Here is a 22547-nt window from a genome sequence, read left to right on the forward strand (position 1 = left end):
TGATTTATTTATTTATTTATTTTTTTTTTTTTGCATTTTAAGACAAATACTCTTTTATTTCTGTTAAACTGAATATACAATTATTGTTCCCTAGGCAACCAACTTTTGCTTATAACTACAATTTCACGTTAACAAAAAACACAGACGGTGAAAAGACAACTTTGATTGTGTAGATCTAATTACAATAATAAATAAAATAATTTATACAAGTTTTTTTTTGACTTTTCTATAGGGTTCATATTCATTAAAGCCCTAGAGGCTAATTTTGGCTTAACCTTCTCTGGTATAGGAATGACTCTTGATTTGTTTCCTTTCATTACAGAAGCAAATTTTGTTTTTTTTAAATTGCCTGAGAGGGAGAATTTATATCAAACCCCCATCAGTTAATGCACTAAGTGAACGGAAAACTCTGATCCTCTCCTCAACTATTTCCTGGGTAACTTATATAGCAAGACATGTCATAAAAGGTCATGGCATAGGACAGGCAACTTTACTTCCTTTCCCATTTAGTTTTACTTCAAAGTGCTAACTTTGTAAACTGATGACAGTGGATTCTGAGGGGGTGAAAACTCTTAGCTTCTCGTGAATTTTGTCTTCCTACTCTCATCCATATTAAAACAAACAAACCTGTAGTGAATTTTCTTAACTCTCTTAATGCTTTCCTCTTTGCCCAGCCTAAATCAGCTCCCACTGCCAGCAATGGGTAAACCAAAAGTAACCACCACACCCCAAGTCTCAAACTACTTAGAAGATAATCTTTGTGGAGAAGGTCACTGGTAAGCTCTAGACCATGTTGATGTAACTTCTCTGAAATATAAACAGGCCTATTTGAGACTGGATAGAGTGCCATGTCTGATCTTTAGAGATGAATATTACTGCTTTTAAAACAGCAGTTAAGCTTTGGTGATTTTAAACTTCTCTCAGCTAAAGTGAATGAAATTCCCTGCTGACAAGTAACACTAATCACTAGGATCTCTACAGTTAAGAAAGACCCCCGTGCTCCACTCAACTACACTCTGTCATAAGACTAGACCTCAGATGATATATTTAAAGGAGGTAAAAAGTCATAGCAGCAACACTGTATGTGGCTTGAGCACTGTAGCTATTTAAAAGCCAGAGGAATGGTAAATTAAGCCTCTTGGGGGTTGCTCCTATTTCTTTGGAGATGTTGTAATTAACAGTGTGGCTTCTTTGCCTGAACTACCTGTTTCTAAGAATTACCTAATGACAGTTTACCAAATCCTCAACATCTTTTGAGTCTTCTGAAACAGGACTGCCCAGAGATGATCCAGTGATGTTTGATTCTTCTCGATGATGTTGGAATATGGGATCTCAGTAACATAAGCCCGGGCTAAAGGGGAGGGTGCGTCCTCTTGTTTAAGGTGGGTGTCAGAGATTTCTTCTTCTGTTCTGACCATAACACTGTTCATCAGTTCTGTGCTGTTTTGGTCACTGAATCTGGATATATGAGCATCATTAAATGACGGCTCTACAGTAATCTTAGGCTGATGAATTTCATCTGGGAAAGTGTCTGCTTCTAGGGCATCTGGAGGCTCAGGAAAATCAGATGAGTGAATATCACCATCCACTGTCAGTTCTGCTTGGGATATGGAAGAGGTGATGTCTTCTGTGGCAACTGTCTGAATGATGACTCTTGGTGTGTGACACTGCACTGTGACGTTGTCACTTGTGTTCAACAAATGTTCTGGAGATAAAGCATGAACAATGATCTGTTCAGGAGAGGCGGGAGCAGCAGCCGCCAGGGTTACTGTGGGGCCAGCAGTCAGAGTTAGGGGAAGACCTTGGCTCGAGCTTGTCTGAAGTAGGTAGGTGCCTGGAGTGCCAGTGGGCTGTAAATGGAAAGATGGAAGAATCTCAAATGTCTGTAGTGTTCCACTGTTTAGTGTTATTGTTTCCGAGTCAACAGTAGCAGCAGGGGAGTCTGCTGAAGAGACATGGGTGATCTGGACTGGAATCTGCAGGGCCGTCACGGGGCTTGGAGAGATGGCTGTATTGTCTTCCAGGCGGGCAACTCTGATCTGAACATGCTGTACGCTGGAATTGGAATTACTGTTTGGAACTCCAGATCCTGATTTATTCTCCAAAAGCGTTGGGTTGTTTTTTTGATTCTCATGTAACTGTTTAAGACCTTTTATCAAGACAGGGAATGAAACATCCTTATGGTTTGCAATTTGCCTTTTGATGGTCCACCATTTACTTCGAAGCCACTGTGGTGAACGGACACTGCTCCATCCCTCTGCTAACAGATCCCAGTTTATGTCATTTTCATCAGCTACATCAAGCTCTGCTATCCTGAGGATGAGATTGATTTCATCTTCCTTGGTCCACTCAGTACCTCCACTCTGTTTCCAGTTCAGGTAGTTGAGCCATTTAGAACGACACTGCTTTTCTGAGCGAGTACCCACTCGTTCTGCCACAGCTGCCCAAGACACACCCTGTGTGACTATGTCACCTGGCTCAGTGCTTGTCAATTCATGAACCACCTCTGCAAGTCTCTTTTCTTCTTCTTCTGTCCACTTCCCTGTGTTGCAAGTGTCCTTCATCAGTCGGCACCGATCTTTGACAGAAGAGGCACTCCTTCCTAGCGCCGCCCCTATTGTTGCCCAGTCATTGCCATGCTTTATCCGGAGCTCCTTGAGCTTTTCAATTTCTTCAGGTGTGTATTTTCCCACATGGTTTCTGTCATCATACATGCGAAGCACTCTTCTATAAACTGCAAACAAAGGCCGGTTCAGACCCCATGCTATAGTCCTGTAGAAATCTTTTCTTTCGTCTTTTGACATCTCAAAGATGATTTCTGTAGCATCTTTTATTCCGCGTGCCTTCAAATAGCGTTCAATATTGTTCAACAAAATATCAATTTCTTCCTTGGACCACATCCCCTGCTTCCATTTATGTCCTTTGTTAGTTAGAGAATCCTTATCTTCTTTAGTTGTAAACCATGCTTGGCTAACTGCTGAAACCTCCTCATTACCCAAGGGAGATATGTCATCTAGTTGCTCATTCTGTAGAATCTGGATCTGTGTCACAGTTCCCTCAGTAATCTCATCATCTGCCACCTCTGTGGTTGCAGTCATGGTCACCTCAAAGCTCTGATCATTTTCTGAAAGTGGAAGTGCAACAACTGATATGCAAGGAGTGGAATCATCAATACTTTGATCATCCTCAGAAGACAGACAAAGCCTTTTATGTGGAGGTTCAATACTATCTTCTGAGTCTATTTCATCAGCTTCATTCTGAGGGCAGTGAAGAATGAGGTTCCCGTCTGCGTCCCGAGTCAAAGTCACAGAGTTCACAGTTTCTACTGTTACTGTGTCAGAATCCTCTTCAACTGTGCTCATACTCAAATCTAGAAAACAGATGGATCAGCTATAGCCCTTCCCACAGAATCGAGTTGCCTTCCCTTAGCCACCAGCATCACTTTCATGTTATCCAGATTGTTTCTCCTCCATGTTCCTACCTCTGCAACATGATTAACTGTTGATGAAGACAGGGCAATAGCATTTTGGCTCCACCATCTAGCTCAACTGCAATCAATTAAAGAGATTCACGGAGAATATGCAGGTTCTAGATCAGTCCCAAAAAGCATATTTTGGGGTGAGCCTATCAATTCCTGTTTTGGGTCCGGGCACTTTGGAAGAACCAGGATGGAGGCTCCAAAAAATACCAGGATGGAGGAAGCAGCCACGGGCAAGAGTGGCTGCAGCTGGAGTGAGCGAGCGCGACAAACCACCGGAAACGGCTTGATTTATTTTTACAAATTAAAAAATTATTTATTTTTCCAGCTTTATTGAGATGTAATTGACATATACATTATGTAAGTTTAAGTTATACAATGTGTTGATTCAATACACTTACATATTGCAAAATGATTATCCCACTAGCATTAGCTAACACTTCCATCACATCACATAACTATCAATTATCTTCTGTGATGAGAACATTTAATAACCCCTTTCTAATTATATTCTATCATATCACAATTTAAGTTTTTATCAGCATTTGTCCCTATCTGATATAGTTTATGTTCACTTATTTGTTTATTTATTGCCTGTCTTTTCCTATCAGAATTCACGCTCTGTGGGAACAGTTTCTGCTTCACCATGTGATTCTCAGTGCCTAGAACGATGCCTGACACTACTGAGTTCAATAAATATTTATTCAGTGATGGCTGATCAGACATTAAAAAGCTTTGGGCTGGGAAGAGAAATGTTTACTGAGACATAGTGTACTCATTTTTACATCATTGGTGGATATTAGCTGTAGTGTATTGATAATGAGGGATATAGTAATTACTAATATTTAGAGTTTGGTGAAAGTCAAGAAAAAGGAATAAGCAGCTATACTGAGACTGGGAGACTGGGTCCTGGTGTTTGTGCTGTGTCAGCAGTAGAACATTACGAACTAGCCCAAGGGCCTGATTAGAATATTTGAAAGTTTAAAACTTCGAGAACACATGTGAACCACTGTTGAGGAGTTAGACTCTATGTGTGAGTTTAGTTGCTTTGGAAGTAGGCTGCCTCACATTCTCGAGAATGTTCATTGCAGTATTGCCTGTGACAGCAAACAGTTGGAAACAACTTAAAAGTTCTGCAATATGGGAATAGATAAACACATTATGGTACAATCATACAATGCAGCATTGTGGAGCAGTAAAATGACTAAAGTAGATCTCAATTTATCATTGGAAATAAATCTCAAAATCTAATAATGAGTTGAAAAGAACAATTTATAGATGGATAAATATGGTAGAAACACATAAATTTTAAAAATAAATTTATTTATTTATATTTTATTTTTGGCTGCGTTGGGTCTTCGTTGCTGTGCACGGGCTTTCTCTAGTTGCAGCGAGTGGGAGCTACTCTTCGTTGCGGTGCGCGGGCTTCTCATTGCGGTGGCTTCTCTTGTTGTGGAGCAGAGGCCCTAGGCGAACGGGCTTCAGTAGTTGCAGCACATGGGCTTGCAGGCTCTGTAGCGCAGGCTCAGTAGTTGCTCCGTGGCATGTGGGATCTTCCTGGACCAGGGCTCGAACCCATGTCCCCTGCACTGGAAGGCGGATTCTTAACCACTGCACCACTAGGGAAGTCCAACACTTACATAAATTTTTTTTTTTTTGGAATCAACTGTCAAGTACCTTATTTTTTTTATATACTACCCAAAGCAATCTACAGATTCAACACAAGCCCCATCAAACCACCAATGGCATTCTTCACAGAACCAGAACAAAAAAATCTTAAAATTTGTATGGAGACACAAAAGACCCCAAACACCAAAGCAATCTTTTTTCTTTTTTTAACATCTTTATTGGAGTATAATTGCTTTACAATGGTGTATTAGTTTCTGCTTTACAACAAAGTGAATCAGCTGCATATATACATATATCTCCATAACTCCTCCCTCTTGTGTCTCCCTCCCACCCTCCCTAACCCACCCCTCTAGGTGGTCACAAAGCACTGAGCTGATTTCCCTGTGCTACGTGGCTGCTTCCCACTAGCTATCTATTTTACATTTGGTAGTGTATATATGTCCATGCTACTCTCTCACTTCATCCCAGCTTACCCTCCCCCCTACCCATGTCCTCAAGTCCATTCTCTATGTCTGCAACTTTATTCCTGTCCTGCCCCTAGGTTCTTCAGAATCATTTCTTTTTTTTTTTTTTTAGATTCCATATATATGTGTTAGGATATGGTATTTGTTTTTCTCTTTCTGACTTACTTCACTCTGTATGACAGACTCTAGGTCCATCCACCTCACTACAAATAACTCAATTTCATTTCCTTTTATGGCTGAGTAATAATCCTTGTATATATGTGCCACATCTTCTTTATCCATCCATCTGTCGATGGACACTTAGGTTGTTTCCATGTCCTGGTTATTGTAAATAGTGCTGCAATGAACACTGTGGTACATGACTCTTTTTGAATTATGGTTTTCTCAGGGTATATGCCCAGTAGTGGGATTGCTGGGTCGTATGGTAGTTCTATTTTTAGTTTTTTAAGGAACCTCCATACTGTTCTCCATAGTGGCTGTATCAATTGACTTTCCCACCAACAATGCAAGAGGGTTCCTTTTCTCCACACCCTCTCCAGCATTTATTGTTTGTAGATTTTTAAAAACAAATTTATTTATTTTTTTGTTTGTTTGTTTATTTATTTATTTTTGGCTGTGTTGGGTCTTCGTTTCTGTGCGAGGGCTTTCTCCAGTTGCTGCGAGTGGGAGCCACTCTTTGTCATGGTGCGCGGGCCTCTCACTGTCGCGGCCTCTCCCATTGCGGAGCACAGGCTCCAGACGCGCAGGCTCAGTACTTGTGGCTCACGGGCCTAGTTGCTCCGCAGCATGTGGGATCTTCCCGGACTGGGGCACGAACCCGTGTCCCCTTCATTGGCAGGCGGATTCCTAACCACTGCGCCACCAGGGAAGCCCTGTTTGTAGGTTGTTTGATGATGGCCATTCTTACTGGTGTGAGGTGATACCTCACTGTACTTTTGATTTGCATTTCTCTAATGATTAGTGATGTTGAGCATCCTTTCATGAGTTTGTTGGCAATCTGTATATGTTCTTTGGAGAAATGTCTATTTCGGTCTTCTGCCCATTTTTGGATTGGGTTGTTTGCTTTCATGATATTGAGCTGCATGAGCTGCTTGTAAATTTTGGAGATTAACCCTTTGTTAGTTGCTTCATTTGCAAATATTTTCTCCCATTCTGAAGGCTGTCTTTTCGTCTTGTTTATGGTTTCCTTTGCTGGGCAAAAGATTTTAAGTTTCATTACTTTATTTTTGTTTTTATTTCCATTTCTCTAGGAGGTGGATCAAAAATGATCCTGCTGTGATTTATGTCATAGAGGAGTGTTCTGCCTGTGTTTTCCTCTAAGAGTTTGATAGTGTCTGGCCTTACATTTAGGTCTTTAAGCCATTTTGAGTTTATTTTTGTGTATGGTGTTAGGAAGTGTTCTAATTTCCTCTTTTACATGTAGCTGTCCAGTTTTCCCAGCACCACTTACTGAAGAGGCTGTCTTTTCTCCATTGTATATTCTTGCATCCTTTATCAAAGATAAGGTGACCATATGTGCATGGGTTTATCTCTGGGCTTTCTATCCTGTTCCATTGATCTGTATTTCTGTTTTTGTGCCAGTACCATACTGTCTTGATTACTGTAGCTTTGTAGTATAGTCTGAAGTCCGGGAGCCTGATTCCTCCAGCTCCGATTTTCTTTCTCAAGATTGCTTTGGCTACTCGGGGTCTTTTGTGTTTCCATACAAATTGTGAAATTTTTTGTTCTAGTTCTGTGAAAAATGCCATTGGTAGTTTGATAGGGATTGCATTGAATCTGTAGATTGCTTTGGGTACTATAGTCATTTTCACAATGTTGATTTTTCCAATCCAAGAACATGGTATGTCTCTCCATCTGTTTGTATCATCTTTAATTTCTTTCATCAGTGTCTTATAGTTTTCCACATACAGGTCTTTTGTCTCCTTAGGTAGGTTTATTCCTAGGTATTTTATTCTTTTTGTTGCAGTGGTAAATGAGAGTGTTTCCTTAATTTCCCTTTCAGATTTTTCATTACTAGTGTATAGGAATGCAAGAGATTTCTGTGCATTAATTTTGTATCCTGCTACTTTACCAAATTCATTGATTAGCTCCAGTAGTTTTCTGGTAGCATCTTTAGGATTCTCTCTGTATAGTATCATGTCATCTGCAGACAGTTACAATTTTACTCCTTCTTTTCCGATTTGGATTCCTTTTATTTCTTTTTCTTCTCTGATTGCTGTGGCTAGAACTTCCAAAACTATGTTGCATAATATTGGTGAGAGTGGGCAACCTTGTCTTGTTCCTGATCTTAGAGAATGATTTCAGTTTTTCACCACTGAGAATGATGTTGGTTGCGGGTTTGTCTTATATGGCCTTTACCATGTTGAGGTAAGTTCTCTTTGTGCCTACATTCTGGAGGGGTTTTATCATAAATGGGTGTTGAATTTTGTCAAAAGCTTTTTCTGCATCTATTGTGATGATCATATGGTTTTTCTTTTTCAGTTTGTTAATATGGTGTATCACATTGATTGATATGTGTATATTGAAGAATCCTTCCATTCCTGGGATAAACCCCACTTGATCATGGTGTATGATCCTTTTAATGTGCTGATGGATTCTGTAGGCTAGTATTTTGTTGAGAATTTTTGCATCTATGTTCATCAGTGATTTTGGCCTGTAGTTTTCTTTCTTTGTGACATCTTTGTCTGGTTTTGGTATCAGGGTGGTGGTGGCCTCGTAGAATGAGTTTGGGAGTGTTCCTCCCTCTGCTATATTTTGGAAGAGTTTGAGAAGGATAGGTATTAGCTCTTCTCTAAATGTTTGGTAAAATTCTTCTGTGAATCCATTTGGTCCTGGGCTTTTGTTTGTTGGAAGAGTTTTAATCACAGTTTCAATATCCGTGCTTGTGATTGGTCTGTTCATATTATCTGTTTCTTCCTGGTTCAGTCTTGGAAGGTTGTGCTTTTCTAAGAATTTGTCGATTTCTTCCAGGTTGTCCATTTTATTGGCATAGAGTTGCTTGTAGTAATCTGTCATGATCCTCTGTATTTCTGCAGTGTCAGTTGTTACTTCTCCTTTTTCATTTCTAATTCTATTGATGTGGGTCTTCTCCCTTTTTTTCTTGATGAGTCTGGCTAATGGTTCATCAATTTTGTTTATCTTCTCAAAGAACCAGCTTTTAGTTTTATTGATCTTTGCTATTGTTTCCTTCATTTCTTTTCCATTTATTTCTGATCTGATCTTTATGATTTCTGTCCTTCTGTTAACTTTGGGGGTTTTTTGTTCTTCTTTCTCTAATTGCTTTAGGTTTAAGGTTAGGTTGTTTATTTGACATGTTTCTTGTTCCTTCAGGTAGGATTGTATTGCTATAAACTTCCCTCTTAGAACTGCTTTTGCTGCATTCCATAGGTTTTGGGTCGTCGTGTTTTCACTGTCACTTGTTTCTAGGTATTTTTTGATTTCCTCTTTGATTTCCTCAGTGATCTCTTGGTTATTAAGTAGTGTATTGTTTAACCTCCATGTGTTTGTATTTTTTACAGATTTTTTTCCCTGTAATTGATATCTAGTCTCACAGCGTTGTGGTCAGAAAAAATACTTGACACGATTTCAATTTTCTAAAATTTACCAGGGCTTGATTTGTGACCCAAGATATGATCTATCCTGGAGAATGTTGTATGAGCACTTGAGAAGAAAGTGTATTCTGTTGTTTTTGGATGGAATGTCCTATAAATATCAATTAAGTCCATCTTATTTAATGTATCATTTAAAGCTTGTGTTTCCTTATTTATTTACATTTTGGATGATCTTCCATTGGTGAAAGTGGGGTGTTAAAGTCCCCTACTATGATTGTATTACTGTTGATTTCCCCTTTTATGGCTGTTAGCATTTGCCCTATGTATTGAAGTGCTCCTATGGTGGGTGCATAAATATTTACAATTGTTATATCTTCTTCTTGGATTGATCCCTTGATCATTTTGTAGTGTCCTTCTTTGTCTCTTGTAGTAGTCTGTATTTTAAAGTGTATTTTGTCTGATATGAGAATTGCTACTCCAGCTTTCTTTTGATTTTCATTTGCATGGAATATCTTTTTCCATGCCCTCACTTTCAGTGTGAATGTGTTCCTAGGTCTGAAGTGGGTGTCTTGTAGACAGCATATATACGGTCTTGTTTTTGTATCCATTCAGCCAGTCTATGTCTTTTGGTTGGAGCATTTAATCCATTTACATTTAAGTTAATTATCGATATGTATGTTCCTATGACCATTTTCTTAATTGTTTTGGGTTTGTTATTGTAGGTCTTTTCCTTCTCTTGTGTTTCCTGCCTAGCGAAGTTCCTTTAGCATTTGTTGTAAAGCTGGTTTTGTGGTGCTGAATTCTCTTAGCTTTTGCTTGCCTGTAAAGGTTTTAATTTCTCTGTCGAATCTGAATGAGGTACTTGCTGGATAGAGTAATCTTGGTTGTAGGTGTTTCCCTTTCATCACTTTAAATATGTCCTGCCATTCCCTTTTGTCTTGTAGAGTTTCTGCTGAAAGGTCAGCTCTTAACCTTATGGGGATTCCCTTGTATGTTATTTGTTGCTTTTCCCTTGCTGCTTTTAATATTTTTTTTTGTATTTGATTTTTGGTAGTTTGATTAATATGTGTCTTGGCGTGTTTCTCCTTGGATTTATCCTGTATGGGACTGTCTGCATTTCCTCGACTTGATTGACTATTCCCTTTTCCATATTCGGGAAGTTTTCAACTATAATCTCTTCAAATATTTTCTCAGTCCCTTACTTTTTCTCTTCTTCCTCTGGGACCCCTATAATTCAAATACTGGTGCATTTACTATTGTCCCAGAGGTCTCTGAGCCTGTCCTCAATTCTTTTCATTCTTTTTTCTTTATATTGCTCTGCAGTAGTTATTTCCAGTATTTTATCTTCCAGGTCACTTATCCATTCTTCTGCCTCAGTTGTTCTGCTATTGATTCCTTCTAGAGAATTTTTAATTCCTTTATTGTGTTGTTCATCATTGTTTGTTTGCTCTTTAGTTCTTCTAGGTCCTTGTTAAATGTTTTTTGTATTTTCTCCATGCTATTTCCAAGATTTTGGGTATCTTTACTATCATTACTCTGAATTCTTTTTCAGAGAGACTGCCTATCTCCTCTTCATTTGTTTGGTCTGGTGGGTTTTTACCTGGCTCCTTCATCTGCTGTGTGTTTCTCTATCTTCTCATTTTGCTTAACTTACTGTGTTTTAGGTTTCCTTTTCACAGGCTGCAGGTTTGTAGTTTCTGTTATTTTTGGTGTCTGCCCCCAGTGGCTAAGGTTGGTTCAGTGGGTTGTGTAGGCTTCCTGGTGGAGGGGACTGGTACCTGTGCTCTGGTTGATGAGGCTGGATCTTGTCTTTTTGGTAGGCAGGACCACGAGCAGTGGTGTGTTTTGGGGTGCCTGTGAACTTAATTATGATTTTATGCAGCCTCTCTGCTAATGGGTGGAGTTATGTTCTGGTCTTCCCAGTTGTTTGGCATTGGGTGTCCAGCAATGGAACTTGCTGGTCATTGAGTAGAGCTGGGTCTTAGTGTTGAGACGGAGATCTCTGGGAGAGCTCTCGCTGATTGATATTATGTGGAGCCAGGAGGTCTCTGGTGGACCATTGTCCTGAACTCGGCTCTCCCACCTCAGAAGTTCTGACCTGACACCTGCCCAGAGCACCACAACCCTGTCAGCCACATGGCAGGGTTATTGCAGTAGCCTCCTGGTCTTCTTGCTTCTCTTCTTTTATCCTTTTTGATGGGTTTTCAAAACAGCAGCATAGTGATCCTTTCTGCCCTCATCTCCTACAAGTCCTCTCCTCACCTTTGTTTCAGTCAGGATAGCCTGTTATGACTGCATGTCAATTGGCAGTTGGCTAGAGGCTCTGTTCTCATTGTCTTCATCTCAGGACCCAGTGTGACTAGAGTCCCTTACATAAATTTTAAAAACACAGAAAGTAGCATCTATGCCCAGATATATGAGTAGTCGAAGTATTAAAATGTTAATGGTAGGGCTTCCCTGGTGGCACAGTGGTTGAGAATCTGCCTGCCAATGCAGGGGACACGGGTTCGAGCCCTGGTCTGGGAAGATCCCACATGCCACGGAGCAACTAAGCCCGTGAGCCACAACTACTGAGCCTGCGCGTCTGGAGCTTGTGCTCCGCAACAAGAGAGGCTGCGATAGTGAGAGGCCTGCGCACCGCGATGAAGAGTAGTTCCCACTTGCCCGCAAATAGAGAAAGCCCTCGCACAGAAATGAAGACCCAACACAGCCATAAATAAATAAATAAATAAATAAATAAATAAATAAATTTAAAATGTTAATGGTAAAGACACATATCTAAATGAATACCTTCAGGGAAAGAGGTTGGAAATGGCATCAGGGAGAGGCACAAAAGACTTCAGCAGCATCTGCAAAGTATTATTGCCTTAAAATTTTGGAAGCAAACATGACAATCTAAAAATTGGGGTGCTTATTGTTATTCTCTAGAGTTTGCTATATATTTGAAACATTTTGTAACTAAAAGCAAAAACAAAAGGAACATGAGGTGTTTCTATATCAAGTGATGGTGTATCACATTAATTCAGTAGTATTTCTTAAGAATTGACTGTGTGTATGTGTCATTGTGCTGGGTGTTGAGGATTATAGAGAAGTCATGTAAGACAGGTCTTGCTCCCCAGAAGTCTGCTTTCTTAGGTGACATGGTAACACATCCTTACATAATGCAGTTGAGCCATGGAAGGTATCAAAATGAGGAGTAGAAGTCTAGAAGTCAGAGTTTCTGGAGAAGCTAGAGAAGACCTACTGGAGTAGGGTTAACTTGAAGAGTGAATCTTGGTAGACAGAAGGGAGGTTAAGTACCTTCTAGACTGAGGAAGGTAGGTTTGAAAGGGATTAGTGAAAACCATCCTGTAGAAGTGTTTCTTGGAGAGAAAAATTGAATAGATAGCATTAAAGGTACTCTGAATTACTTTAATGCCAGATCTAGGAATTTAAACTTTATCCAGTATCTCTGACTACTAATGTGATTGTGGCATGCAGGGTAGAGTAGAATAAGGGAAGACTAGGAACCTCGGCTAGTCTAGCAGTTAGCAGATGAGGGTCTCAGGTGAGTTGGTAGTAATGGGGATGGAGAAAAGAAGGAACTAATATTTTCCAGCAGGGTAGGTATTACTGGTCACAATTTACAAAGGCCCAGAGGAGGTACATGTTTTAGTTGGCTTGGGCAACCATACAAAATACCATAGACTGGACAGCTTAAACAATAGAAAATTACTTCTTATGGTTCTGGAGGCTGGGAAATCCATGATCAAGGTGCTGGTGAGGTATGCTTTATTCTGAGGACTCCTCTTGGCTGGTAGGTGGCCAGAATCTCATTGTGTGCTCACAGGGAGAGAGAGGGCAAGTGGGCTCTCTGGTGTCTCTTCTTATAAGGGCACTAGTCCCATCATGAGGGCCCTGCTCTCATGAACTTATCTAACCTTAATTACCTCCCAAAGGCCCCATATCCAAATACCATCACATTAGGTGTTAGGGCTTCAATACATGAATTTGGTGGGGTGGGGGGGGACACAAACATTCAGTCTATAACAGTAAGTAATTTGCCCAAAGTTTTCATAACTATTAAGTGCCAGAGTCTACAATCAAATCTAGGTCTTTTTTACTCCAAAGTTTGCGTTGAAATTTTGAAAAATGGACTTGAGGAGTGATTGGATTTGGAAGATGAAAGAGAAGGAGATAAAAGAACAATGAGGTTTTGGTTGCCAGTAAAGTACTTGATGGAAACTGGAAATTTGTGAGGTTAAGCTAGTTTGATGGAGAACAAAATGAGTTCATTGTGGAAGATGGAAAGTTGTTGTTGCAAATGGCTTGTAGACTGTTGGAACTCTGGTGGTTTAAGCTCTCCAGTCTAAAGTGTTGAAAGTCATCAGCATGGAGGTGGTGATGAAGGTCTGAAGACAGCAGTTCCCAGAAAGAATGAGAAGAAATAAAGAGAAGAGCCGACATTGTGTGCTTTAGTATGTGTTAAGAGGGTAGATTTCATGGTAAGCATTCCTATTACAATTTAATGAGAGAGAAAGAGGGAGGGAGGGAAGGAAAGACGGAGAGAGAGGGAGAAAGGAGGCGGGAAGGGGGAGAAAGTGTCTTTAGGAATGCTCACACTTATAATTTTTCATTTGGTGAAATAGAACTGCCAACAAAGAAAGCAACAGAGGAGCAATCAGAGGAGAAAAAGTGTTGATTTTTTGTTTTTTGTTTTTTTGTTTTTTGGGTGTGTGTGCCACTGAAGCCTGTTCATTGAGGGGAGTTTTAGGAAGAAGGGGGTGGTTGAATACATCAAATATAATAGTGTTGGTTAAAGAGAATGACAACTGGCACTGGATGGTCATAATATTCTGTGATTCAATGAAAAAGCCTTAGGATTAAAAAGAGATCTTCTAAAAAGTGTGATTCCCAGACTTTTAGATTTCACAGACCAATAATATTTCAAAAAATATTTAGGGAACAAAATAAGACCATTTAAAAACACCACAACCTCGGGACTTCCCCGGTGGCGCAGTGGTTAAGAATCTGCCTGCCAATGTAGGGGACATGGGTTCGAGCCCTGGTCCAGGAAGATTGCATATGCCGCAGAGCAACTAAGCCAGTGCCCCACAACTACTGAGCCTGCACTCTAGAGCCCGCGAGCCACAACTATTGAAGCCCGTGCTCTGCAACAAGAGAAGCCACCGCAATGAGAAGCCCACGCACCACAACAAAGAGCAGCCCCTGCTTGCTGCAACTGGAGAAAGCCTGAGTGCAGCAGTTAAGACCCAACGCAGCCAAAAATAAATAAATAAAATAAATAAAATAAAAACACCACAATTTCTGATCAACCTCATTTTCATAAAAGGAAAAAACCTTTTAACATAAATTTAGAAGGTCATAATCATAGGGTAAGGGATGGTTTTAATGTGAACTCGTGCAAAGTCAGACTCCGACTGAGGCACAATCTGAGAATTTGCATTTGGGAACCACTGGAACAACATTTGTGGTGTCTCCTCTAACTCACACTCCCAGTAAGTCTGGTGTGTTATTTTTTTTTTAAAACCAACTTTTGTTTATAAAACATCTTTCCTCAGAGTACCAAAGAGGACGTTTCAGGAAGTTTAGTAGATCCTTATACATATAATGAAGGCAAATTAAAATTAACTAAGTGGTGAGGATGCTTGTGGAATATTCTTCCTGATGAAAGCAACTATTTTTGTTGAGGAAAGAGTGAGATTGTGGAAGTAATAAAAATTTGCTCCATTAAATTGTTGTTGAATTTCCACACATGGCTAGGAGAAAAACCATGGATTCTTTATTCCTTGACATTTCAAGGTATATTCAGTTCCCAAAAGGAATCCAGGGGTCTGATAATTCTCTAGGTCTAATCACCTTTGTTGTGATGTAGAGACAACCCTAATAATTCTGTGAAGTAGCTCCTGAAATATTATCATTTTCTACCTTCTGTCTGCCTGCCCCAACCAAAACTGAGTATTGGAAGCATGACTTCATCACTAAAGCTGCAGGAACTTGACAAACTCAGAAATGGGCCGACCTCAAGGACTGGGGCTAGCTTGGGGACAGATCAGATTCAGAGATAAAATAAAAATAAAAAGGCACTAACTATCCTGTAATCCACTGCAGCAAAACTCAAATGGAATGTTTACATGTGGAACCTGAAGGTTTATTATACAAAAACGGATTTCTGCTGGTTTAACAAAGAAAAAATAAAAGTAACAACAACAACAAAACAACAAGTAACAACAACAAAAATGTATTATGCATTAAAATCTGTTTTGATTTTTAAAAATAAATAGCTCTTAGGCAGACACTGAAATTAACAGATTTCAGTGCCAAAAAAGATAAAAAATTGCCCACCCACTCACCACAAAATATTATCCTTTATCTATAACGTATGTTTCTATTGGTTCTGCGGTTATATTTGGTAGTCATTTTTTTCACCAACTGTTCTCTTGATTTTGAAAATACTGTCTTTGGTCAAATTCTTCATTGGTGTGATCTACAAAAAGTGGACATTTCTAAGTTCTGGGAAAAAGCTTGTACAGGTCAAAATAACACTGTGATGATGCTAATGAAACCACCAACATGAAAAACATTTCCCCAGATAGTACTCTTTGTCATCAGTCTCCAAGGAAAAAAACAATTCTTACAAAATGTATTTACAAAGGCATTACTTAACTTTTCTCCTTTTATTGTTCAATAAAAAGTATATACAGAAAAGTACACAATATGCATGTACAGCTTAATGAGTAATTATAAGGCAACAACTCACGTGATAGCCATTCAGATGAAGAAATTGAACAATGTGGATACAAAGTTCCTGTGCCTCCCTTCCCCATTGTATTCCCCCATCTTTCTCTCTAGAAATAGCAGATATTTACATTTTTAAATAATAATGCCTTGCCTTTTAAAAAGTTATATCTCTGACTGATTTTAAGAGGATTTTCTTTTTGCCTTTGCTTCTCAGAAGTTTACTAGATGTATTTTGGAGTTGGTTGCAGGTCCTGAATCTTCTGTTGGTTTTGGAAATTTCTCAGCCATTATCTCTTCAAATATTGCTCTGCTTCATTCTCTCTTTCCACTCATTCTGAACTATAGTTATACTTTCTGTAGGGCTAGTTCTTCCCTGCCCTTTGGATGAAATCACAGATAATTCTCTGTCTTTTCTAGTTGTTTTCAGGTAATGAAGTCTTCTGGTCACTTTAGTCTTTAAAGTAGCTCCGTTATTATAATGTTCATGTAAGAGTAAAAAATTCTAACTTCTTTTAAAAACTTATTTAACAGCTTTATTGAGGTCTAATTTACATACCATAAAATTCATCCATTGTAAATGTACAATTTGATGGTGTTTAGTAAGTTTATGCAGTTGTGAAACCATCAGTATATCCCAGTTTCAGAGCCTGTCCATCATCTCGAGAAGTGCCTTCCTGCTCATTTGAGTCAGTCTCCACTCCTGTCTCCGGCTCCAGGCAGCCACTCATCTGTGTCCTGTCTCTGTTTTTGCCTTTTCTAGAAATTTCATATAAATGGAATCACATAAATGAAATATGTGGTCTTTTGTGTCTAGCTTCTTTCTTTTTAAAAAAATTTTTTTTAAATTTATTTTTGGCTGCGCTGGGTCTTCGTTGCTGCACGTTGGCTTTCTCTAGTTGCGGTGAGCGGGGGCTACTCTTCGTTGCGGTGCACGGGCTTCTCATTGCGGTGGCTTCTCTTGTTGTGGAGCGTGGGCTCTAGGCACGTGGGCTTCAGTAGTTGTGGTTCGCGGGATGTAGAGCACAGGCTCAGTAGTTGTGGCACAGGGGCTTCGTTGCTCCGCGGCATGTGGGATCTTCCCGAACCAGGGATCAAACCCGTGTCCCCTGCATTGGCAGGCGGATTCTTAACCACTGTGTCACCAGGGAAGTCCCTGTCTAGCTTCTTTCACTCAGCATATTTTTTAAGCTCATTCATGTTGTTGCAGATAGCTGTATCTATCTATCTATATCAGTAATTTGCTCTTTTATGTTTCTGAATGGTATTCTGTTGTATACCACATTGTGTTTGTCTAGTCACTAGTGATAGAAATTGGGATTATTTCCGGTTTGGGGGTACTCTGAATAAGCTGCTATGATCATTTACATAAAAGTCTTTGTGTAGACTTACGGTTTTGTTTCTCTGGGGTAGATAGAAAGGAGTGGAATCTCTGGGTGATATGGTAAGTTTATACTTAACTTTCTAAGAAACTGCTGAATGCTTTCCAAAGCTGCTGTACCAATTTACATCCCTACCAGCAATGTAGGAGCATTCTCCACATCCTTCTAACAATTGTTATTGTCTTCTTTAACAGCCATTCTAATGAGTGAGTAATGGTATTTTACTGTCATTTTAATTTGCATTTTCCTAGTGACAAATAATGTTGAACATCTTTACTTATTAGCTATTCGTGTGTCCTCTCTGGTGAAGTGTCATTTCAAATCATTTGCCCATTTGTTAAATTGGGTTGTTTGTCTTATTATTGAATTATAAATATATATATACACACACACATGCATATATAAAGACACACACATGCTGGTTATACCTCCTTTATGAGATATAGGATTTACAAACATTTTTTCTCAACCTTTTCATTTTCTTAATGGTATCTTTTGGAGAACAAATGTTTCTAATTTTGATAAAGTCCAGTTTATTATTTTTTCTTAATGGAACATGCATTTGGTGTCATATCTAAGAAACTGAGGAGCTTTCAGAAGGGTAAAAAAAAAAAAGGAAATCATAGTGTCATGAAACCCCAGGGAAGATAAAGTTTTAGGAAGAAGGAGGAAAATCACCAGTACCAAAACGTGCAAAAGGTTCAGAAAGGCTAAATGAGGCAAAAAGGTCACTAAATTGGAGAATAATAATAATAATAATACTGATGACTGATATTTATTGAATGCTTATTTTACGCCAGAGCCTATACTAAGTGTGATCTCTTTTCTAGTTTTAGTAAATAGATGGAGATTAGATGCTTTTCTTGAATTTTGGTATCAACATATTTTTTCCTCTATACCTCTAAAAATATTGATTCAGAGAATACAGCATAGAATTTAGAGGTGGGATGTTGTATTAAGCTTGAGTTCTACAACTTATTAGTTATGGGTGAGCAACTTACCTTTTTTTACCTGTTACCTCACTTGTAAAGTAGGAATAATCATTTCTAATTTGGGGCACAGGGCTGTTGTAAAAGATAATGTAGCAGGACTTCCCTGGTGGCGCAGTGGTTGAGAATCCGCCTGCCAATGCAGGGGACATGGGTTTGATCCCTGGTCAGGGAAGATCCCACATGCCGCGGATCAACTAAGCCTGTGAGCCACAACTACTGAGCCTGCATGCCACAACTACTGAAGCCCGCACGCCTAGAGCCCATGCTCTGCAACAAGAGAAGCCACCACAATAAGACCCCACACCGCAATGAAGAGTAGCCCCTGCTCACCGCAACTAGAGAAAGCCTGCGTGCAGCAACGAAGACCCAGTGCAGCCAAAAATAAATAAATACATTTATTAAAAAAAAAAAAAGATAAATGTAGCAAAGCACCCAGCGTATTGCCTAGTCCATAGTACATGCTCTAGAATGGAAGTAATTACTAGTTGTCACAATCAGATAAAGATCTGAAAATATTTTGTAAACTGTTATACTCTATAGAATATATTATTCACACTACTTAGTATTTTTTGGAACCACAATGTGCATGTAATGTATTGTCCTATTTTAATTTTTAAAAATCCTAAAAATCTTGCTCATAAATAAAGTACTTGAATTTCCCTCTTTTTTCATAATCCAAAGAATATAACCAATGCTCTTTTTTAAACAGCTTTATTAAGATATGATTCACATAATATGTAATTCATCCATTTTAAACTGTACAGTTCAGTGGTTTTTAATATACACTCAGAGTTGAGCAACCATCACCACAATCAATTTTAGAACATTTTCATCACCCCCCAGAAAAACTCTGTACCCATTAGTAGACTCTCCCCCACCAAGTCCCCTATCCCTAGGCAATAACCAATCGACTTTACATCTCTCTAAATTCACCTATTTTGGATATTTCATATAAGTGGATCATACAATATATGATCTTTTGTGATTGGCTTCTCTTAAAGGAAACCAGAGACAGTAGTTGAAGTAGTAAAAATAGCTTTTATTTGAGAACTATTGCAATAGGGGGAAAGAGGCCTCAGTATAGAACTGGGCTGAATTCTGAAGACAGCATGGACAGTGGGGATTTATGGCTAAGGAGAAGGCCGTGGTGGTGGTGGGGAGAATTGGTGGATGGAAAATTACCAAGTGGAGCCATCAAATGTAGGGAAATTTCCAACTCAACTGAACTAACAGCACTGCCTGAAGGCAGACCAGGGTAACCAAATATCACATGAGGGATGGTGGGGAATGAGGAATTTGATCAGATATTGAAGGTGATCATATACTGAGGGTGGGCATTCTTGCTAAAAGGACTTAGCAGGACTCTGTCTAAAAATGGGTTATGCAGGTCTAAGGACAAGGCCCTAAGATGAGGCCTAGCCAAGGAAAGGCTTAGAGAAGCCTCACTAAAGTTTGGTCAAGGAGAGAGTCTTTGTCATTTCTTTTGCTTAGCATAATATTTCAGATTTCATCCATGGTATAACATGTTTCACTACTTCATTCTGTTTTATAACTGAATAATATCCTATTGCATAGGTGAAGCAGATTTTATTTTTCCATTGTTTGTCCAGTTAGTGGGCATTTGGATTGTTTCCATTTTTTGACTTTTATGAATGATGCCACTATTAACATTCATTTACAAGTTTTTGTGTGGACATATGTTTTCATGTCTCTTGGGTATATACCTAAGAGTGGAATTGCTAGGTCATACAGTAACTCTGTATTTAACCTTTTGAGAAACTGCCAAACTATTTTCCAAAGTAACTGCACCATTTTACAATTCCACCAGCAGCATATGAGGATTCCAGTTTCTCCACAACATTCCCAACATTTGTTATTACCTGTCTTTTTTAGTATAGCCAGGCTTGTAGGTGTGAAATAGTATCTCTTTGTGGTTTTGATTTGAATTTCCTGATGGCTAATGATGTTGAGCATGAACCAATACTTCTTTAATCCTAATGAAGTACAGACAGGATCTGGGAGATTTAAAGATAGGAAACAATCTGCAAATGGCCTATTGGCATGTTGCTTTTGGAGTGCATTTGCCTGAACCTTCAAGGTCTTCCTGAAACAGACATGAACAGTGAAGGCAAGTGGACTTACTCATTTCCTTCAGCCCCTGTAATCTCATCAATTTGTGCTCTAGGTCATTGTTTCTGATCTAATACACATATTGATCACATGTCACTACATATTACATCACTCACACCCTGCCCAAAATTACAAAAAATAAAAAGACAAAGAGAGGGGTTGGTATCTCAGTAAGAGACTCCATAGAAATTCATGACTTGATTTGATACAATAAGTGCAATCATGTATTACTGTAGAAATCTTGAATCATAGATCCAAAGCCCCTCTTCATGGTCACTAGTAAATAAAGAAATTTCTTCTTCTATTTGTGTAGGCAGGGATCAGCAAGCTTTTTCTATAAAAAGTCAGATAGTCAATATTTATAACTTTGTGAATCATAGAGTTTCTGTTTTAGTTACTGAACCCTGCAGTTGTAGAGCAAAGGCAGCCATAGATAATACATAAACAAATGGATGTGATTGCATTCTAATAATGTCTCTTTCCTCTTTCCTCTTTTTTTTTTTTTTGCTGTTGGTTTTTTTTTGTTGTTGTTATTTTTTGTTTGTTTTTTGTTTCTTTGTCCATGCCCTGTAGCTTATGGGATTTTTAGTTTACCAGGGATTGAACCCAGGCCTTCAGCAGTGAGAGCGTGGAGTCCTAACCACTAGACCGCCAGGGAATTCCCTGTCTCTTTCCTTTTTAAATTTTATCTTGTTATTGCTAGGACAGTGTCTTTGAGGTATTTAAAACTAGATCACAGAGAATTTCAGAGTCACCTTTAGGAACAATTATTTTCATTATTGATTGCTTCTGTTTTTGTTTTTGTTTTTTTAAGTCTGATATCACAGAAATATTTATTTACTTATTCCATTAATTTCATCAGTTATTTTTGATCAGCTTAAACTCTTTCATGTGCTTCTCTTATTTCTATTACAGTGAAAGAGTCCGTAAAAAAATACTAGTTATTGATAGACATAATAGGACAGCTAACTAGGAGAAAACTCTTTTACACCTCATTACTATAACTAGATTACTACAGCTGTTGTCTTTAAAACTACTCTTTAAGGACTTCCCTGGTGGCGCAGTGGTTAAGAATCCACCTGCCAATGCAGGGGACATGGGTTCGAGCCCTGGTCTGGGAAGACCCACATGCCGTGGAGCAACTGAACCCATGCGCCACAACTACTGAGCCTGTGCTCTAGAGTCCACGCGCTACAGCTACTGAAGCCCGCATGCCTACAGCCCGTGCTCCACAACAAGAGAAGCCACCGCAGTGAGAAGCCCACGCACCACAACGAAGAGTAGCCCCCACTCGCCACAACTAGAGAAAGCCCGCGTGCAGCAACGAAGACTCAACGCAGCCAAAAATAAATACATAAAATAAATTTTAAAAAAATACTCTTTAAGCACATTAACTGAGTCAAAATTTAGAGTAAAGCAGAAGCATTAAGTGAATAACCTTTTGGGTTGAGAGACTAGGCTGGGGCATGGTTTTGAGGAATTGCTGAATCACATTTGTGATCTTCTCTAGTATACTTTCTAGCTACATAACCCAGTAAATTCCCCTTGAGCTTAAGCCAGTCAAGATGCATTTCTTGGGACTTCCCTGGTGGCGCAGTGGTTAAGAATCCACCTGCCAATGCAGGGGACAAGGGTTCAATCCCTGGTCTGGGAAGATCCCACATGCCATGGAGCAACTAAGCTCGTGCACCACAACTACTGAGCACGCATGCCACAACTACTGAAGCCCGTGCCCCTAGAGCCCGTGCTCCGCAACAAGAGAAGCCACCACAATGAGAAGCCTGTGCACCACAATGAAGAGTAGCCCTGACTCACCACAACTAGAGAAAGCCTGCATACAGCAACGAAGACCCAATGCAGCCAAAAATAAATAAATTAATTGAAAAAAAAGATGCATTTCTTTTTGCTTAAAGAGTCCTAGCTAATAGAGAGGATTTCATCTTGCCATTGAGATTCAAAGGATAATAGGCAATGAGGAGCCATTAAAGAATTTTGAGCAAGGGAGCAATATGAATAGATTTGTGGGCTAGGATGTTTGCTCTAAAGGTGGCACGATGGAACCAGAATGGAGGCAAGAACACCAGTTATAGGTTAGTTGCTGTTGTCCAGGTGAGAGATGATGAAAGCCTGAGCTAGGACACTGACAGTGGGAATGCAGAGAAGAAAATATATATGAAAAATAT

At 39.3% G+C, this 22547-nt stretch overlaps 1 protein-coding gene and 1 pseudogene across 2 annotated transcripts in view; one reads left to right on the forward strand and one right to left on the reverse strand.

Moving 5' to 3' along the window:
* Positions 1-22547, forward strand: part of LOC309654698 (uncharacterized protein) — a gene marked incomplete at its 5' end in the record, with an annotated part of 105743 nt that overhangs the window by 64589 nt on the left and 18607 nt on the right. The gene's annotated exons all lie outside the window — the stretch shown is intronic.
* Positions 36-3743, reverse strand: LOC309656042 (cyclin-D-binding Myb-like transcription factor 1 pseudogene; annotated as a pseudogene). Its single transcript has one exon. The product of its transcript is annotated as a cyclin-D-binding Myb-like transcription factor 1 pseudogene (transcript).

Source organism: Balaenoptera physalus (genome assembly GCF_965194825.1).
Source record: "Balaenoptera physalus genome assembly, chromosome: 2".
Lineage (NCBI taxonomy): Eukaryota > Metazoa > Chordata > Mammalia > Artiodactyla > Balaenopteridae > Balaenoptera > Balaenoptera physalus.